Consider the following 16,332-nt stretch of genomic DNA (forward strand, 5'->3'; position numbering starts at 1 on the left):
AGTACCAGCATGGGAGACTGGCTGGGAATCCCGAGTACAGTTGACATTTTGCTCTGTTTCTGCTCCGATTCCGAAAATTATTTATTGATGCTTAAATCCACAGTATACAAAGTGTGAAGCTGTCAACGGCCATCCTAAGCTGAACGCGTCTGCTCTCGTCAGATCGCAAACTGCTAGGGCCTGGTAAGTACCAGCATGGGAGACTGGCCGTGAATCCCGGGTGCAGTTGACATTTTAATCTGTTGCCGCCTTCCGCTCCGATTCGGAAAAGGATTTATTGATGCTTAAATCCACAATATACAGGGTGTGAAGCTGTCAACGGCCATCCTAAGCCTGAACGTGCCTGCTCTCCTCAGATCGCAGACTGCTGCCCGGCAGATACCGGCATGGGAGACTGGCTGGCAATCCAAGGTGCCATTGACATTTTGCTCTGTTGCCGCCTTCTTCTCCGATTAATAAAAATATTTATTGATGCCTAAATCCACAATGTACAAGGCATAAAGATGTCAACAGCCATCCTAAGCTGAACACGCCAGCTCTCGTCAGATCGCAGACTGCTACCCAGCTTAGGGCCCAGTAATTACCGACATGGGAGACTGGCTGGGAATCCCGGGTGCAGTTGACATTTAGCTCTGTTGCCGCCTTCCGCTCCAATTCGGAAAATGATTTATTGATGCTTAAATGCACAGTATAAAGGCTGTGAAGCTGTCAACGGCCATCCTAAGCTGAACGCGCCTGCTCTTGTAAGATCGCAGACTGCTACCCAACTTAGGGCCCGGTAAGTACTGGCATGGGAGACTGGCTGGGAATCCCGGGTGCCGTTGACAATTTGCTCTATTGCTGCCTTCCGCTCCGATTCCGAAAATAATTTATTGATGCTTAAATGCACATTATAAAAAGCATGAAGCTGTCAATGGCCATCCTAAGCTGAACGCGCCTTCTCTCGTCAGATCGCAGACTGCTACCCAGCTTAGGGCCCGGTAAGTACTGGCATGGGAGACTGGCTGGGAATCCCGGTTGACATTTTGCTCTATTGCTGCCTTCCGCTCCGATTACGAAAAGAATTTATTGATGCTTAAATCCACAGTATACAAGGTGTGAAGCTGTCGACGGCCATCCTAAGCTTAACGCGCCTGCTTTCGTCAGATCGCAGACTGGTACAGATCTTAGGGCCTGGTAAGTACCGGCATGGGACACTGGCTGGGAATCCCGTCTGCCGTTGACATTTTGCTCTGTTGCCACCTTCCGTTCCGATTCCGAAAAGGATTTATTGATGCTTAAATGCACAGTATACAAAGTGTGAAGCTGTCAACGGCCATCCTAAGCTGAACGCGCCTGCTCTCGTCAGATCGCAGACTGCTACCCAGCTTAGGGCCTGGTAAATACCAGCATGGGAGACTGGCTGGGAATCCCGGGTGCAGTTGACATTTTAATCTGTTGCCGCCTTCCGCTCCGATTCGGAAAAGGATTTATTGATGCTTAAATGCACAGTATAAAAAGCATGAAGCTGTCAATGGCCATCCTGAGCTGAACGCGCCTGCTCTCGTCAGATCGCAGACTGCTACGCAGCTTAGGGCCCAGTAAGTACCGGCATGGGAGACTGGCTGGGAATCCCGGGTGCAGTTGAAGTTTCGCTCTGTTGCCGCCTTCCGTTCCGATTCCGAAAAGGATTTATTGATGCTTAAATGCACAGTATAAAAAGCATGAAGCTGTCAATGGCCATCCTAAGCTGAACGCGCCTGCTCTCGTCAGATCGCAGACTGTTACAGATCTTGGGGCCCGGTAAGTATTGGCATGGGACACTGGCTGGGAATCCTTGCTGCCATTGACATTTTGCTCTGTTGCCGCCTTCCTTTCCGGTTCCGGTTCCGATTCCGAAAAGGATTTATTGATGCTTAAACGCACAGTATAAAGGGCGAGAAGCTGTCAACGGCCGTCCTAAGCTGAACGTGCCTGCTCTCGTCAGATCGCAGACTGCTACCCAGCTTCGGGCATGGTAAGTACCAGCATGGGAGACTGGCTGGGAATCCCGGGTGCAGTTGACATTTTGCTCTGTTTCTGCTCCGATTCCGAAAATTATTTATTGATGCTTAAATCCACAGTATACAAAACGTGAAACTGTCAACGGCCATCCTAAGCTGAACGCGCCTGCTCTCGTCAGATCGCAGACTGCTACCCAGCTTCGGGCATGGTAAGTACCAGCATGGGAGACTGGCTGGGAATCCCGGGTGCAGTTGACATTTTGCTCTGTTTCTGCTCCGATTCCGAAAATTATTTATTGATGCTTAAATCAACAGTATACAAAGTGTGAAGCTGTCAACGGCCATCCTAAGCTGAACGCGCCTGCTCTCCTCAGATCACAGACTGCTGCCCGGCAGTTACCGGCATGGGAGACTGGCTGGCAATCCAAGGTGCCATTGACATTTTGTTCTGTTGCCGCCTTCCGCTCCGATTCGGAAAAGGATTTATTGATGCTTAAATCCACAATATACAGGGTGTGAAGCTGTCAACGGCCATCCTAAGCCTGAACGTGCCTGCTCTCCTCAGATCGCAGACTGCTGCCCGGCAGTTAGCGGCATGGGAGACTGGCTGGCAATCCAAGTTGCCATTGACATTTTGCTCTGTAGCCGCCTTCCGCTCCGATTCCGAAAATGATTTATTGATGCTTAAATCCACAGTATACAGGGTGTGAAGCCGTCTACGGCCATCCTAAGCTGAACGTGCCTGCTCTCGTCAGATCGCAGACTGCTACCCAGCTTAGGGCCCGGTAAGTATTGGCATGGGAGACTGGCTGGGAATCCCGGGTGCCGTTGACATTTTGCTCTATTGCTGCCTTCCGCTCCGATTCCGAAAATAATTTATTGATGCTTAAATCCACAGTATACAAGGTGTGAAGCTGTCGACGGCCATCCTAAGCTTAACGCGCCTGCTCTCGTCAGATCGCAGACTGGTACAGATCTTAGGGCCCGGTAAGTACCGGCATGGGACACTGGCTGGAAATCCCGGCTGCCGTTGACATTTTGCTCTGTTGCCGCCTTCCGTTCCGATTCCGAAAATGATTTATTTATGCTTAAATGCACAGTATAAATAGCGAGAAGCTGTCAACGGCCATCCTAAGCTGAACGCGCCTGCTCTCGTCAGATCGCAGACTGCTACCCAACTTAGGGCCCGGTAAGTACCAGCATGGGAGCTGGCTGGGAATCCCAGGTGTCGTTGACATTTTGTTCTGTTGCCGCCTTCCGCTCTGATTCCGAAAAGGATTTATTGATGCTTAAATTCACAGTATACAAAGTGTGAAGCTGTCAACGGCCATCCTAAGCTGAACGCGCCTGCTCTCGTCAGATCGCAGACTGCTACCCAGCTTAGGGCCTGGTAAGTACCAGCATGGGAGACTGGCTGGGAATCCCGGGTGCAGTTGACATTTTGTTCTGTTGCCGCCTTCCGCTCCGATTCGGAAAAGGAATTATTGATGCTTAAATACACAATATACAGGGTGTGAAGCGGTCAACGGCCATCCTAAGCCTGAACGTGCCTGCTCTCCTCAGATCGCAGACTGCTGCCCGACAGTTACCGGCATGGGAGACTGGCTGGCAATCCAAGGTGCCATTGACATTTTGCTCTGTTGCCGTCTTCCTCTCCGATTAATAAAAATATTTATTGATGCTTAAATCCACAATATACAAGGCGTGAAGATGTCAATGGCCATCCTAAGCTGAACGCGCCTGCTCTCGTCAGATCGCAGACTGCTACCCAGCTTAGGGCCCAGTAAGTACCGGCATGGGAGACTGGCTAGGAATCCCGGGTGCAGATGATATTTTGCTCTGTTGTCGCCTTCCGTTCCGATTCCGAAAAGGATTTATTGATGCTTAAATGCACAGAATAAAAAGCATGAAGCTGTCAATGGCCATCCTAAGCTGAACGCGCCTGCTCTCGTCAGATCGCAGACTGATACCCAGCTTAGGGCCTGGTAAGTACCAGCATGGGAGACTGGCTGGGAGTCCCAGGTGCAGTTGACATTTTAATCTGTTGCCGCCTTCCGCTTCGATTCGGAAAAGGATTTATTGATGCTTAAATCCACAATATAAAGGGCGTGAAGCTGTCAACGGCCATCCTAAACTGAACCCGCCTGCTCTCGTCAGATCGCAGACTGCTACCCAGCTTAGGGCCCGATAAGTACCTGCATGGGAGACTGGCTGGGAATCCCAGGTGTTGTTGACATTTTGCTCTGTAGCCGCCTTCCGCTCCGATTCCGAAAATGATTTATTGATGCTTAAATCCACAGTATACAGGGTGTGAAGCCGTCTACGGCTATCCTAAGCTGAATGTGCCTGTTCTTGTCAGATCGCAGACTGCTGCACGGCAAGTACAGGCATGGGAGACTGGATGGCAATCCAAGGTGCTGTTGACATTTTGCTCTGTTGCCGCCTTCCTCTCCGATTAAAAAAATATTTATTGATGCTTAAATCCACAGTATACAAGGCGTGAAGCTGTCGACGGCCATCCTAAGCTTAACGCGCCTGCTCTCGTCAGATCGCAGACTGGTACAGATCTTAGGGCCCGGTAAGTACCGGCATGGGACACTGGCTGGGAATCCCGGCTGCCGTTGACATTTTGCTCTGTTGCCGCCTTCCGTTCCGATTCCTAAAAAGGATTTACTGATGCTTAAATGCACAGTATACAAAGTGTGAAGCTGTCAACGGCCATCCTAAGCTGAACGCGCCTGCTCTCGTCAGATCGCAGACTGCTACCCAGCTTAGGGCCTGGTAAGTACCAGCATGGGAGACTGGCTGGGAATCCATGGTGCAGTTGACATTTTAATCTGTTGCCGCCTTCCGCTCCGATTCGGAAAAGGATTTATTGATGCTTAAATGCACAGTATAAAGGGCATGAAGCTGTCAACGGCCATCCTAAGCTGAACGCGCCTGCTCTCGTCAGATCGCAGACTGCTACCCAGCTTAGGGCCCGGTAAGTACCAGCATGGGAGACTGGCTGGGAATCGCAGGTGTTGTTGACATTTTGCTCTGTAGCCGCTTTCCGCTCCGATTCCGAAAAGGATTTATTGATGCTTAAATCCACAGTATACAGGGTGTGAAGCCGTCTACGGCTATCCTAAGCTGAATGTGCCTGTTCTTGTCAGATCGCAGACTTCTGCCCGGCAAGTACGGGCATGGGAGACTGGCTGGCAATCCAAGGTGCTATTGACATTTTGCTCTGTTGCCGCCTTCCTCTCTGATTCCGAAAAGGATTTATTGATGCTTAAATCCACAGTATCCACAGTATACAGGGTGTGAAGCCGTCTACGGCTATCCTAAGCTGAATGCGCCTGTTCTTGTCAGATCGCAGACTGCTGCCCGGCAAGTACGGGCATGGGAGACTGGCTGGCAATCCAAGGTGCTATTGACATTTTGCTCTGTTGCCGCCTTCCTCTCCGATTAAAAAAATATTTATTGATGCTTAAATGCACAGTATACAAAGTGTGAAGCTGTCAACGGCCATCCTAAGCTGAACGCGCCTGCTCTTGTCAGATCGCAGGCTGCTACCCAACTTCGGGCCCGGTAAGTACTGGCATGGGAGACTGGCTGGGAATCCCGGTTGCCGTTGACATTCTGCTCTATTGCTGCCTTCCGCTCTGATTCCGAAAATAATTTATTGATGTTTAAATCCACAGTATACAAGGTGTGAAGCTGTCAACGGCCATCGTAAGCTGAACGCGCCTGCTCTCGTCAGATTGCAGACTGCTACCTAACTTAGGGCCCGGTAAGTACCAGCATGGGAGACTGGCTGGGAATTCCAGGTGTCGTTGACATTTTGCTCTGTAGGCGCCTTCCGCTCCGATTCCGAAAAGGTTTTATTGATGCTTAAATCCACAGTATACAGGGTGTGAAGATGTCTACGGCCATCCTAAGCTGAATGCGCCTGTTCTTGTCAGATCGCAGACTGCTACCCAGCTTCGGGCATGGTAAGTACCAGCATGGGAGACTGGCTGGGAATCCCGGGTGCAGTTGACATTTTGCTCTGTTTCTGCTCCGATTCCGAAAATTATTTATTGATGCTTAAATCCACAGTATACAAAGTGTGAAGCTGTCAACGGCCATCCTAAGCTGAACGCGCCTGCTCTCCTCAGATCGCAGACTGCTGCCCGGCAGTTACCGGCATGGGAGACTGGCTGGCAATCCAAGGTGCCATTGACATTTTGTTCTGTTGCCGCCTTCCGCTCCGATTCGGAAAAGGATTTATTGATGCTTAAATCCACAATATACAGGGTGTGAAGCTGTCAACTGCCTTCCTAAGCCTGAACGTGCCTGCTCTCCTCAGATCGCAGACTGCTGCTCGGCAGTTAGCGGCATGGGAGACTGGCTGGCAATCCAAGGTGCCATTGACATTTTGCTCTGTAGCCGCCTTCCGCTCCTATTCCGAAAATGATTTATTGATGCTTAAATCCACAGTATACAGTGTGTGAAGCCGTCTACGGCTATCCTAAGCTGAATGTGCCTGTTCTTGTCAGATCGCAGACTGCTGCACGACAAGTACGGGCATGGGAGACTGGCTGGCAATCCAAGGTGCTGTTGACATTTTGCTCTGTTGCCGCCTTCCTCTCCGATTAAAAAAATATTTATTGATGCTTAAATCCACAGTATACAAGGCGTGAAGATGTCAACGGCCATCCTAAGCTGAACGCGCCTTCTCTCGTCAGATCGCAGACTGCTACCCAGCTTCGGGCCCGGTAAGTACTGGCATGGGAGACTGGCTGGGAATCCCGGGTGCCGTTGACATTTTGCTCTATTGCTGCCTTCCGCTCCGATTCCGAAAATAATTTATTGATGCTTAAATCCACAGTATACAAGGTGTGAAGCTGTCGACGGCCATCCTAAGCTTAACGCGCCTGCTCTCGTCAGATCGCAGACTGGTACAGATCTTAGGGCACGGTAAGTACCGGCATGGGACACTGGCTGGGAATCCCGGCTGCCGTTGACATTTTGTTCTGTTGCCGCCTTCCGTTCCGATTCCGAAAAGGATTTATTGATGCTTAAATGCACAGTATACAAAGTGTGAAGCTGTCAACGGCCATCCTAAGCTGAACGCGCCTGCTCTCGTCAGATCGCAGACTGCTACCCAGCTTAGGGCCTGGTAAGTACAAGCATGGGAGACTGGCTGGGAATCCCGGGTGTAGTTGACATTTTAATCTGTTGCCGCCTTCCGCTCCGATTCCGAAAAGGATTTATTGATGCTTAAATGCACAGTATAAAGGCCGTGAAGCTGTCAACGGCCATCCTAAGCTGAACGCGCCTGCTCTCGTCAGAGCGCAGACTGCTACCCAGCTTAGGGCCCGGTAAGTACCAGCATGGGAGACTGGCTGGGAATCTCAGGTGTAGTTGACATTTTGCTCTGTAGCTCTGTAGACATTTTGCTCCGATTCCGAAAAGGATTTATTGATACTTAAATCCACAATATACAGGGTGTGAAGCCATCTACGGCTATCCTAAGCTGAATGCGCCTGTTCTTGTCAGATCGCAGACTGCTGCCCGGCAAGTACGGGCATGGGAGACTGGCTGGCAATCCAAGGTGCTATTGACATTTTGCTCTGTTGCCGCCTTCCTCTCCGATTAAAAAAAATATTTATTGATGCTTAAATCCACAGTATACAAGGCGTGAAGTTGTCAACGTCCATCCTAAGCTGAACGCGCCTGCTCTCGTCAGATCGCAGACTGCTACCCAGCTTAGGGCCCGGTAAGTACTGGCAGTTGACATTTTGCTCTATTGCTGACTTCCGCTCCGATTCCGAAAATAATTTATTGATGCTTAAATCCACAGTATAAAAGGTGTGAAGCTGTCGACGGCCATCCTAAGTTTAACGCGCCTGCTCTCGTCAGATCGCAGACTGGTATAGATCTTAGGGCCCGGTAAGTACCGGCATGGGACACTGGCTGGGAATCCCGGCTGCCGTTGACATTTTGCTCTGTTGCCGCCTTCCGTTCCGATTCCGAATAGGATTTATTGATGCTTAAATGCACAGTATAAAGGGCGAGAAGCTGTCAACGGCCATCCTAAGCTGAACGCGCCTGCTCTCGGCAGATCGCAGACTGCTACCCAGCTTAGGGCCCGGTAAGTACCAGCATGGGAGACTGGCTGGGAATCCCAGGTGTCGTAGACATTTTGCTCTGTTGCCGCCTTCCGCTCCGATTCCGAAAAGGATTTATTGATGCTTAAATCCACAGTATATAGGGTGTGAAGATGTCTACGGCCATCCTAAGCTGAATGCGCCTGTTCTCATCAGATTGCAGACTGCTACCCAGCTTCGGGCCCAGTAAGTACCAGCATGGGAGACTGGCTGGGAATCCCGAGTGCATTTGACATTTTGCTCTGTTTCTGCTCCAATTCCGAAAATTATTTATTGATGCTTAAATCCACAGTATACAAAGTGTGAAGCTGTCAACGGCCATCCTAAGCTGAACGCGCCTGCTCTCCTCAGATCGCAGACTGCTGCCCGGCAGTTACCGGCATGGGAGACTGGCTGGCAATCCAAGGTGCCATTGACATTTTGTTCTGTTGCCGCCTTCCTCTCCGATTAAAAAAAATATTTATTGATGCTTAAATCCACAGTATACAAGGCGTGAAGTTGTCAACGGCCATCCTAAGCTGAACGCGCCTGCTCTCGTCAGATCGCAGACTGCTACCCAGCTTAGGGCCCGGTAAGTACCAGCATGGGTGACTGGCTGGGAATCCCAGGTGTCGCTGCCATTTTGCTCTGTTGCCGCCTTTCGCTCCGATTCCGAAAAGGATTTATTGATGCTTAAATCCACAGTATACAGGGTGTAAAGATGTCTACGGCCATCCTAAGATGAATGCGCCTGTTCTCGTCAGATCGCAGACTGCTACCCAGCTTCGGGCCCGGTAAGTACCAGCATGGGAGACTGGCTGGGAATCCCGGGTGCAGTTGACATTTTAATCTGTTGCCGCCTTCCGCTCCGATTCGGAAAAGGATTTATTGATACTTAAATCCACAGTATACAGGGTGTGAAGCCATCTACGGCTATCCTAAGCTGAATGTGCCTGTTCTTGTCAGATCGCAGACTGCTGCCCGGCAAGTACGGGCATGGGAGACTGGCTGGCAATCCCAGGTGCTATTGCCATTTTGCTCTGTTGCCGCCTTCCTCTCCGATTCCGAAAAGGATTTATTGATGCTTAAATGCACAGTATACAAGGCGAGAAGATGTCAACGGCCGTCCTAAGCTGAACGCGCCTGCTCTCGTCAGATCGAAGACTGCTACTCAGCTTTGGGCCTGGTAAGTACCAGCATGGGAGACTGGCTGGGAATCCCGGGTGCAGCTGACATTTTGCTCTGTTTCTGCTCCGATTCCGAAAATTATTTATTGATGCTTAAATCCACAGTATACAAAGTGTGAAGCTGTCAACGGCCATCCTAAGCTGAACGCGCCTGCTCTCGTCAGATCGCAGAATGCTACCCAGCTTAGGGCCTGGTAAGTACCAGCATGGGAGACTGGCTGGGAATCCCGGGTGCAGTTGATATTTTAATCTGTTGCCGCCTTCCGCTCCGATTTGGAAAAGGATTTATTGATGCTTAAATCCACAATATACAGGGTGTGAAGCTGTCAACGGCCATCCTAAGCCTGAACGTGCCTGCTCTCCTCAGATCGCAGACTGCTGCCCGGCAGTTACCGGCATGGGAGACTGGCTGGCAATCCAAGGTGCCATTGATATTTTGCTCTGTTGCCGCCTTCCTCTCCGATTAATAAAAATATTTATTGATGCTTAAATCCACAATATACAAGGCGTGAAGATGTCAACGGCCATCCTAAGCTGAACGTGCCTGTTCTCGTCAGATCGCAGACTGCTACCCAGCTTAGGGCCCAGTAAGTACCGGCATGGGAGACTGGCTGGGAATCCCGGATGCAGTTGACATTTTGCTCTGTTGCCGCCTTCCGTTCCGATTCCGAAAAGGATTTATTGATGCTTAAATGAACAGTATAAAAAGCATGAAGCAGTCAATGGCCATCCTAAGCTGAACGCGCCTGCTCTAGTCAGATCGCAGACTGCTACCCAGCTTAGGGCCCGGTAAGTACTGGCATGGGAGACTGGCTGGGAATCCCGGTTGCCGTTAACATTTTGCTCTATTGCTGCCTTCCGCTCCAATTCCGAAAAGAATTTGTTGATGCTTAAATCCACAGTATACAAGGTGTGAAGCTGTCGACGGCCATCCTAAGCTTAACGCGTCTGCTCTCGTCAGATCGCAGACTGGTACAGATCTTAGGGCCCGGTAAGTACCGGCATGGGACACTGGCTGGGAATCCCGGCTGCCGTTGACATTTTGCTCTGTTGCCGCCTTCCGTTCCGATTCCGAAAAGGATTCATTGATGCTTAAATGCACAGTATACAAAGTGTGAAGCTGTCAACGGCCATCCTAAGCTGAACGCGCCTGCTCTCGTCAGATCGCAGACTGATACCCAGCTTAGGGCCTGGTAAGTACCAGCATGGGAGACTGGCTGGGAATCCCGGGTGCAGTTGACATTTTGCTCTGTTGCCGCCTTCCTCTCCGATTAAAAAAAATATTTATTGATGCTTAAATCCACAGTATACAAGGCTTGAAGTTGTCAACGGCCATCCTAAGCTGAACGCGCCTGCTCTCGTCAGATCGCAGACTGCTACCCAGCTTAGGGCCCGGTAAGTACTGGCATGGGAGACTGGCTGGGAATCCTGGGTGCCGTTGACATTTTGCTCTATTGCTGCCTTCCGCTCCGATTCAGTAAATAATTTATTGATGCTTAAATCCACAGTATACAAGGTGTGAAGCTGTCGACGGCCATCCTAAGCTTAACGCGCCTGCTCTCGTCAGATCGCAGACTGGTACAGATCTTAGGGCCCGGTAAGTACCGGCATGGGACACTGGCTGGGAATCCCGACTGCCGTTGACATTTTGCTCTGTTGCCGCCTTCCGTTCCGATTCCGAAAAGGATTTATTGATGCTTAAATGCACAGTATAAAGGGCAAAAATCTGTCAACGGCCATCCTAAGCTGAACGCGCCTGCTCTCATCAGATCGCAGACTGCTACCCAGCTTAGGGCCCGGTAAGTACCAGCATGGGAGACTGGCTGGGAATCCCAGGTGTCGTTGACATTTTGCTCTGTTGCCGCCTTCCGATCCGATTCCGAAAAGGATTTATTGATGCTTAAATCCACAGTATACAGGGTGTGAAGATGTCTACGGCCATCCTAAGCTGAATGCGCCTGTTCTCGTCAGATCACAGACTGCTACCCAGCTTCGGGCCCAGTAAGTACCAGCATGTGAGACTGGCTGGGAATCCCGAGTGCAGTTGACATTTTGCTCTGTTTCTGCTCCGATTCCGAAAATTATTTATTGATGCTTAAATCCACAGTATACAAAGTGTGAAGCTGTCAACGGTCATCCTAAGCTGAACGCGCCTGCTCTCGTCAGGTCGCAGACTGCTACCCAGCTTAGGGCCTGGTAAGTACCAGCATGGGAGACTGGCTGGGAATCCCAGGTGCAGTTGACATTTTAATCTGTTGCCGCCTTCCGCTCCGATTCGGAAAAGGATCTATTGATGCTTAAATCCACAATATACAGGGTGTGAAGCTGTCAACGGCCATCCTAAGCCTGAACGTGCCTGCTCTCCTCAGATCGCAGACTGCTGCCCGGCAGATACCAGCATGGGAGACTGGCTGGCAATCCAAGGTGCCATTGACATTTTGCTCTGTTGCCGCCTTCTTCTCCGATTAATAAAAATATTTATTGATGCTTAAATCCACAATATACAAGACGTAAAGATGTCAACGGCCATCCTAAGCTGAACGCTCCTGCTCTCGTCAGATCGCAGACTGCTACCCAGCTTAGGGCCCAGTAAGTACCGGCATGGGAGACTGGCTGGCAATCCCGGGTGCAGTTGACATTTTGCTCTGTTGCCGCCTTCCGCTCCGATTCGGAAAAGGATTTATTGATGCTTAAATGCACAGTATAAAGGGCATGACACTGTCAACGGCCATCGTAAGCTGAACGCGCCTGCTCTCGTCAGATCGCAGACTGCTACCCAGCTTAGGGCCCGGTAAGTACCAGCATGGGAGACTGGCTGGGAATCCCAGGTGTTGTTGACATTTTGCTCTGTAGCCGCCTTCCGCTCCGATTCCAAAAAGGATTTATTGATGCTTAAATCCACAGTATACAGGGTGTGAAGCCGTCTACGGCTATCCTAAGCTGAATGTGTCTGTTCTTGTCAGATCGCAGACTGCTGCCCGGCAAGTACGAGCATGGGAGACTGGCTGGAAATCCAAGGTGCTATTGACATTTTGCTCTGTTGCCGCCTTTCTCTCCGATTCCGAAAAGGATTTATTGATGCTTAAATGCACAGTATAAAAAGCATGAAGCTGTCAATGGCCATCCTAAGCTGAACGCGCCTGCTCTCGTCAGATTGCAGACTGCTACCCAGCTTAGGGCCCGGTAAGTACTGGCATGGGAGACTGGCTGGGAATCCCGGGTGCCGTTGACATTTTGCTCTATTGCTGCCTTCTTCTCCGATTAATAAAAATATTTATTGATGCTTAAATCCACAATATACAAGGCGTAAAGATGTCAACGGCCATCCTAAGCTGAACGCTCCTGCTCTCGTCAGATCGCAGACTGCTACCCAGCTTAGGGCCCAGTAAGTACCGGCATGGGAGACTGGCTGGCAATCCCGGGTGCAGTTGACATTTTGCTCTGTTGCCGCCTTCCGCTCCGATTCGGAAAAGGATTTATTGATGCTTAAATGCACAGTATAAAGGGCATGACACTGTCAACGGCCATCGTAAGCTGAACGCGCCTGCTCTCGTCAGATCGCAGACTGCTACCCAGCTTAGGGCCCGGTAAGTACCAGCATGGGAGACTGGCTGGGAATCCCAGGTGTTGTTGACATTTTGCTCTGTAGCCGCCTTCCGCTCCGATTCCGAAAAGGATTTATTGATGCTTAAATCCACAGTATACAGGGTGTGAAGCCGTCTACGGCTATCCTAAGCTGAATGTGGCTGTTCTTTTCAGATCGCAGACTGCTGCCCGGCAAGTACGGGCATGGGAGACTGGCTGGAAATCCAAGGTGCTATTGACATTTTGCTCTGTTGCCGCCTTTCTCTCCGATTCCGAAAAGGATTTATTGATGCTTAAATGCACAGTATAAAAAGCATGAAGCTGTCAATGGCCATCCTAAGCTGAACGCGCCTGCTCTCGTCAGATTGCAGACTGCTACCCAGCTTAGGGCCCGGTAAGTACTGGCATGGGAGACTGGCTGGGAATCCCGGGTGCCGTTGACATTTTGCTCTATTGCTGCCTTCCGCTCCGATTCCGAAAATAATTTATTGATGCTTAAATCCACAGTATACAAGGTGTGAAGCTGTCGACGGCCATCCTAAGCTGAACGCGCCTGCTCTCGTCAGATCGCAGACTGGTACAGATCTTAGGGCTCAGTAAGTACCGGCATGGGAGACTGGCTGGGAATCCCGGCTGCCGTTGACATTTTGCTCTGTTGCCGCCTTCCGTTCCGATTCCGAAAAGGATTTATTGATGCTTAAATGCACAGTATAAAGGGAAAAAAACTGTCAACGGCCATCCTAAGCTGAACGCGCCTGCTCTCGGCAGATCACAGACTGCTACCCAGCTTAGGGCCCGGTAAGTACCAGCATGGGAGACTGGCTGGGAATCCCAGGTGTCGTTGACATTTTGCTCTGTTGCCGCCTTCCGCTCCGATTCCGAAAAGGATTTATTGATGCTTAAATCCACAGTATACAAAGCGTGAAGCTGTCAACGGCCATCCTAAGATGAATGCGCCTGTTCTCGTCAGATCGCAGACTGCTACCCAACTTCGGGCCTGGTAAGTACCAGCATGGGAGACTGGCTGGGAAACCCGGGTGCAGTTGACATTTTAATCTGTTGCCGCCTTCCGCTCCGATTTGGAAAAGGATTTATTGATGCTTAAATCCACAATATACAGGGTTTGAAGCTGTCAACGGCAATCCTAAGCCTGAACGTGCCTGCTCTCCTCAGATCGCAGACTGCTGCCCGTCAGTTACCGGCATGGGAGACTGGCTGGCAATCCAAGGTGCCATTGATATTTTGCTCTGTTGCCGCCTTCCTCTCCGATTAATAAAAATATTTATTGATGCTTAAATCCACAATATACAAGGCGTGAAGATGTCAACGGCCATCCTAAGCTGAACGTGCCTGCTCTCGTCAGATCGCAGACTGCTACCCAGCTTAGGGCCCAGTAAGTACCGGCATGGGAGACTGGCTGGGAATCCCAGGTGCAGTTGACATTTTGCTCTGTTGCCGCCTTCCGTTCCGATTCCGAAAAGGATTTATTGATGCTTAAATGCACAGTATAAAAAGCATGAAGCAGTCAATGGCCATCCTAAGCTGAACGTGCCTGCTCTAGTCAGATCGCAGACTGCTACCCAGCTTAGGGCCCGGTAAGTACTGGCATGGGAGACTGGCTGGGAATCCAGGTTGCCGTTAACGTTTTGCTCTATTGCTGCCTTCCGCTCCAATTCCGAAAATAATTTATTGATGCTTAAATCCACAGTATACAAGGTGTGAAGCTGTCGACGGCCATCCTAAGCTTAACGCGCCTGCTCTCGTCAGATCGCAGACTGGTACAGATCTTAGGGCCCGGTAAGTACCGGCATGGGACACTGGCTGGGAATCCCGGCTGCCGTTGACATTTTGCTCTGTTGCCGCCTTCCGTTCCGATTCCGAAAAGGATTTATTGATGCTTAAATGCAGAGTATACAAAGTGTGAAGCTGTCAACGGCCATCCTAAGCTGAACGCGCCTGCTCTCGGCAGATCGCAGACTGCTACCCAGCTTAGGGCCTGGTAAGTACCAGCATGGGAGACTGGCTGGGAATCCCGGGTGCAGTTGACATTTTAATCTGTTGCCGCCTTCCGCTCCGATTCGGAAAAGGATTTATTGATGCTTAAATGCACAGTATAAAGGGCGTGATGCTGTCAACGGCCATCCTAAGCTGAACCCGCCTGCTTTTGTCAGATCGCAGACTGCTACCCAGCTTAGGGCCCGGTAAGTACCAGCATGGGAGACTGGCTGGGAATCTCATGTGTTGTTGACATTTTGCTCTGTAGCTCTGTAGACATTTTGCTCCGATTCCGAAAAGGATTTATTGATGCTTAAATCCACAATATACAGGGTGTGAAGCCGTCTACGGCTATTCTAAGCTGAATGCGCCTGTTCTTGTCAGATCGCAGACTGCTGCCCGGCAAGTACGGGCATGGGAGACTGGCTGGCAATCCAAGGTGCTATTGACATATTGCTCTGTTGCCGCCTTCCTCTCCAATTAAAAAAAATATTTATTGATGCTTAAATCCACAGTATACAAGGCGTGAAGATGTCAACGGCCATCCTAAGCTGAACGTGCCTGCTCTCGTCAGATCGCAGACTGCTACCCAGCTTAGGGCCCGGTAAGTACCAGCATGGGAGACTGGCTGGGAATCCCAGGTGTTGTTGACATTTTGCTCTGTAGCCGCCTTCCGCTCCGATTCCGAAAAGGATTTATTGATGCTTAAATCCACAGTATACAGGGTGTGAAGCCGTCTACGGCTATCCTAAGCTGAATGTGCCTGTTCTTGTCAGATCGCAGACTGCTGCCCGGCAAGTACAGGCATGGGAGACTGGCTGGGAATCCCGGGTGCCGTTAACATTTTGCTCTATTGCTGCCTTGCGCTCCGATTCCGAAAATAATTTATTGATGCTTAAATCCACAGTATACAAGGTGTGAAGCTGTCGACGGCCATCCTAAGCTTAACACGCCTGCTCTCGTCAGATCGCAGACTGGTACAGATCTTAGGGCCCGGTAAGTACCGGCATGGGACACTGGCTGGGAATCCCGTCTGCCGTTGACATTTTGCTCTGTTGCCGCCTTCCGTTCCGATTCCGAAAAGGATTTATTGATGTTTAAATGCACAGTATACAAAGTGTGAAGCTGTCAACGGCCATCCTAAGCTGAATTCGCCTGCTCTCGTCAGATCGCAGACTGCTATCCAGCTTAGGGCCTGGTAAGTACCAGCATGGGAGACTGGCTGGGAACCCCGGGTGCAGTTGACATTTTAATCTGTTGCCGCCTTCCGCTCCGATTCGGAAAAGGATTTATTGATGCTTAAATGCACAGTATAAAGGGCGTGAAGCTGTCAACGGCCATCCTAAGCTGAACGAGCCTGCTCTCGTCAGATCGCAGACTGCTACCCAGCTTAGGGCCCGGTAAGTACCAGCATGGGAGACTGGCTGGGAATCTCAGGTGTCGTTGACATTTTGCTCTGTAGCTCTG

The 16,332-nt window shown here is 50.4% G+C and overlaps 6 pseudogenes; all 6 read left to right on the forward strand.

Annotated features, from left to right (window-relative positions):
* Window positions 1-3,301: 3,301 nt before the first annotated feature.
* On the forward strand, window positions 3,302-3,421 carry LOC130350937 (5S ribosomal RNA; annotated as a pseudogene).
* Window positions 3,422-10,609: 7,188 nt separating this feature from the next.
* Window positions 10,610-10,729, forward strand: LOC130318807 (5S ribosomal RNA; annotated as a pseudogene).
* A 284-nt stretch (window positions 10,730-11,013) lies between these two features.
* On the forward strand, window positions 11,014-11,133 carry LOC130327481 (5S ribosomal RNA; annotated as a pseudogene).
* A 1,264-nt stretch (window positions 11,134-12,397) lies between these two features.
* LOC130352453 (5S ribosomal RNA) lies at window positions 12,398-12,517 on the forward strand (annotated as a pseudogene).
* Window positions 12,518-13,193: 676 nt separating this feature from the next.
* On the forward strand, window positions 13,194-13,313 carry LOC130352454 (5S ribosomal RNA; annotated as a pseudogene).
* A 2,085-nt stretch (window positions 13,314-15,398) lies between these two features.
* LOC130346464 (5S ribosomal RNA) lies at window positions 15,399-15,518 on the forward strand (annotated as a pseudogene).
* The last annotated feature ends 814 nt before the right edge of the window (window positions 15,519-16,332 follow it).

This window comes from Hyla sarda, chromosome 1 (assembly GCF_029499605.1).
Source record: "Hyla sarda isolate aHylSar1 chromosome 1, aHylSar1.hap1, whole genome shotgun sequence".
Taxonomy (NCBI): Eukaryota; Metazoa; Chordata; class Amphibia; order Anura; family Hylidae; genus Hyla; species Hyla sarda.